The sequence below is a fragment of the Xenopus laevis genome, chromosome 4S (genome assembly GCF_017654675.1).
Source record: "Xenopus laevis strain J_2021 chromosome 4S, Xenopus_laevis_v10.1, whole genome shotgun sequence".
NCBI classification, from domain to species: domain Eukaryota; kingdom Metazoa; phylum Chordata; class Amphibia; order Anura; family Pipidae; genus Xenopus; species Xenopus laevis.
In genome coordinates this window covers 107875632-107879894 of record NC_054378.1, presented here as the reverse complement: position 1 = coordinate 107879894, position 4263 = coordinate 107875632, and positions in this window count along the sequence as shown.

Genomic DNA, 4263 nt, shown 5'->3' with positions numbered 1-4263 from the left:
TTCACCAATAAATAATTTAGGGATCATGTACAATTAAAATACACTAATATCAACTCACCCCTCAAAAGGCCAAAATTCATAGTGACATGAGGTTCATAAGGTTGAAAAAATGCCAAGTTCAATCTCTCTGCCTAAGGGAAACCTGCCTATTAGCTGATTCATATCAGTGGGGCACTAGTGTGAATAGTAGTGATGCAAAGAGGGAACACTGTATTTTATACCTGGTCAGTAGCAGTTGTAATGCACAGCCCCCCTGCACCTAGTGCCTCCCTAAACATTTTTATGGTAATTTCATTTTACACTAAATGGCATATGCTTTTGAGCCTAGAGCAGTGGTTGTTGGACATTATCAGTTCAAGACGCCCCTTGGAGGTCCAACCTTTGTTTAGGACCCTGTTTAGATTAAAGCAATAATTTTTCACCCCAAATTTCAACCTACCTGACCTTCAAACTGGGCACAGAGTGAAATGTCAGTTTTTTTCGTTTAATTTACATTATTAATGTGCTCTCACTAGGTTGGTGTTTTAAAACTTTTATGATTTAGAATGGCTAAGACTTTTTAATTAGCCTTTATTTTTTCTTTTATATAGTTTTTAAATTGTTCATTTTCTTCTGACCCTTTCCAGCTTTTACATGGGAGTCACTGACCCCATCTTGAAACATATTCTCTGTAAGGCTACAAATGTATTGTTATTGTTACTTTTTATTGCTTCTCTTTCTATTCATGCCCTTTCCTATTCATATTCCAGTCTCTTATTCAAATTAATGCATGGTTACTAGGGTAATTTGGACCCTAGCAACCACATTGCTTAATGTGCAAACTGTAGAGCTGCTGAATAAAAAGCTATATTGTTCAAAAAACATAAATAAAATATTAAAACCATGTGTAAATTTTCTCAGAATATCATTCTACATCACACAATAGTTAATTAGTTAATTAGTGAACAACCCCTATAAGTTCAGCACCAATTATTTCTAGTTTCTTTTTAATTAGGTTACACAGACACATGCACACTATAAGTTTACAGTTCACTTTAAGTGTTAATGATAAATTATCTTGATGTCAAATCAATTTTTCTAATTAACATCCAGAGACTTTAGTATTTAGGCTGTTGCTGTAGATCCTTGTGCTCAAGTCACAGAAGTACATTATCTGTTGGGACATTGCATGACTATAAAAGCAGGAATTAACATGATACATGGTGATAGATAGAAGATGGATGATAGATAGATAGATAGATAGATAGATAGATAGATAGATAGATAGATAGATAGATTAGATAGATACTGCACACTATATACTATTCTCAGAGGATATAATTTCAAAAGGATACAGGAAGCAATGCAAAACTTGCAAGCCAGTGCACAGCTGCAACACACACACAAACACACACATTTATATCATAGGTATCATCCACACCAAGCAGGAAAACCATGGTACTTCAAAAAATTATATGGCTATTTATTGACAGCGAAGTGCAAAAAACAGGGGCAAGTTCGGGTCAAAAATGCCTGTCCAAATTAGAAAAACCAGACAGGATTCCCTAAAATTGACATGGCGATCAGCCAATCAGCGATACCCCCCAACATTGTGGTCTGCACCCTCCATGTCCGGGCCACACCCCTATGAGTCACAGCCCGCCCCCTCCACATCTCCACCAACCTAAAAGGTGGCAACCCTAAGCAAGGCGTAATGGAATGTAGGGAACCATACATACCTCCCAACATTTTGGAAGTAAAAAGAGGGACAAAAAATGTTTCCGCACGTAGCACAGCAGAAATTGTTTTGACCACGCCCTTTCTGTGACCACACCCCCTAATTACCATGTTCATTTTACAAGATTTAGCAGGTTATGAAAGTTTGAAAATATTTTTCCTTATCTAAACTGTTTTTTTGTGTCTCAAAATTGTTACAAAGTATCTTATTTGGACATGTTACCTGTTCTGTGTTCTCTGCTAAAAGCCAATTAAGTGAGAAACTTTGTTTTTTTTTGGCTGTTCAGTTCAGAGAAAATAGGGACTTTCCAGTACAAATGAGGGACTGCAGGTTGAGCTGTCAAAAGAGGGACTGTCCCTCCAAAAAAGGGACATTTGGGAGGTATGACCATATGGTGTATGGGAAATCCCCTACCTGGCCAGCTAAATGTTGGACCTAAATTGGATATGGGAGTGAGACCTTTGTCCCTAATGCAGTGTGTAAGGGCAGATGCCAGATTTGGCCAGCAGGTGTCACTCCTGCGTAACTGCTTCATATAACTAGAGCCATGTGGTCAGGCTCAGAGTTCTGGTTTCATTTTCAAAGAGAATGGAGTGACTGTTCTGCTTGGGGTGCTGAAGCACAAGGCCCTGGTCATGGAGAAACCACATGGTTGGCAATGCCCTGTGTGGGCTCTGGGATAATGGGAGATGGGAAATGTGAGAGAGGCCCCCCAGGATAAGAGATGCCTGGAGATGGATGTCAGTCGAATGGGCTTTGCTGTGCTCACACTGTGGCTAGTTTTCAGAGCATACCCTAAATATTCAAGCAAGGTGTGTGCAAACTGCTTATATGACACTAGTCTATGGGATCATATTCAGTCTTTTTTTCAGTCCTTTTGTACTTTACATAATTACACTCATTGGGAACTGTCTCATTCTTTTCATCATCGTGAATGTGTGTCTTCATCCCCTATGTACTTCTTCCTTGGAAATCTAGTCTAAGAAATCATCCAAGGCATTAACAGAATCAGCATCACAACATCAGAAGGCAGTGCATTCCACAACCTCACTGTCCTCACTGTAAAGAACCACCTATGTTACTTCAAATGAAGGTTCTTTTCTTCTACTCTGAAGAGGTGGCCTCTGGTACAGTGATCCTCTTTATGGGTAAAAGGTCCCCTGCTATTTGTCTATAATGTCCTCTAATATACTTGTAAAGTGTAATCATGTCCCCTCGCATGCAATCACCTTTTCTCCAGAGAAAACAACCCCAACCATTACAGTCTACCCTCATAATTTAAGTCTTCCATCCCTCTAACCAGTTTAGTTGCACATCTCTGCACACTCTCCAGCTCATTTATATCCCTCTTAAGGACTGGAGTCCAAAACTGCACTGCATACTCCAGATGAGGCCTTACCAGGGACCTATAAAAAGGCATAATTATGTTTTCATGCCTTGAGTTAATGCCCTTTTTTATGCAAGACAGAACTTTATTTGCTTTAGTAGCCACAGAATGACACTGACCAGAATTAGACAACTTGTTATCTACAAAAACCCCTAGATCCTTCTCATTTATGGAAACTCCCAACACATTGCCATTTAGTGTATAACTTGCATTTATATTATTTTTGCTAAAGTGCATTTATCAACATTGAACCTCATTTTCCAGTCTGCTGCCCAGTTTTCCAATTCAGTCAAACTACTCTGCAAGGTGCGCTTTGGGAAAACTTGATTACTTAAAAACATGAAAAAACCACAATCACATGCTGCTAATCATTTTTACTGAGTCTACCAAAAACAAACTGGAAATGAAAAAAATTATTAGAATTTTGCTACAGGACTTTGCCAGCTTTTACATGCTGATTTTTTTTGTTCCAGCTTAAAAAAACACAGATATTTGAGTTTTTGAAAACCCTAATTTGAGTTGCATTGAATCACAATAAAAAAAACTTTATATATAATAATATATAAAATTCAGCTTTTATAAACTATCTATAAAAATAGTCAACATTTCATTTAAGCCATTTTACAATAAGAGAGAGAATTCCAATAGTCCAGTAAGATTAACTCCTGATAAGGGTATGTATCAAGTCATTCTTAACTGTAAATGTATCCAAACCATCCAAGTACAACACACTGATACCCTATGGATTGCTTATCTGTGCTATTTCTAAATGCCTAAAATGGCTTTCATGTTCTCCATGTATTTTCTTGTGTAAGTTCTTCCTGTATAAACAAGGCCACAGGTACAAAGGTGTATAAACAAGGCCACAGGTGTAAATGCCCGGGTGCCAGCAAACATGTAATGGTATATCTGCAGGAATAGCGACACTCACGAGACTCCTCTGAAGCTTAACAAATGTATTTTCTGTATTCTCCTGACGAAGATCCCTGTGGGGGATCGAAACTTTGAGTCTCCAATAAAGTATCACATTTGTTAAGATTCTGAGGAGTCCCGTGAGTGTCGCTATTCCTGCAGATATATATATATATATATGTAGAGATTATTGGCACTCACCATTCACATAGTCATTTGCTAGGTGCTAACCAAAAAATATTTATAG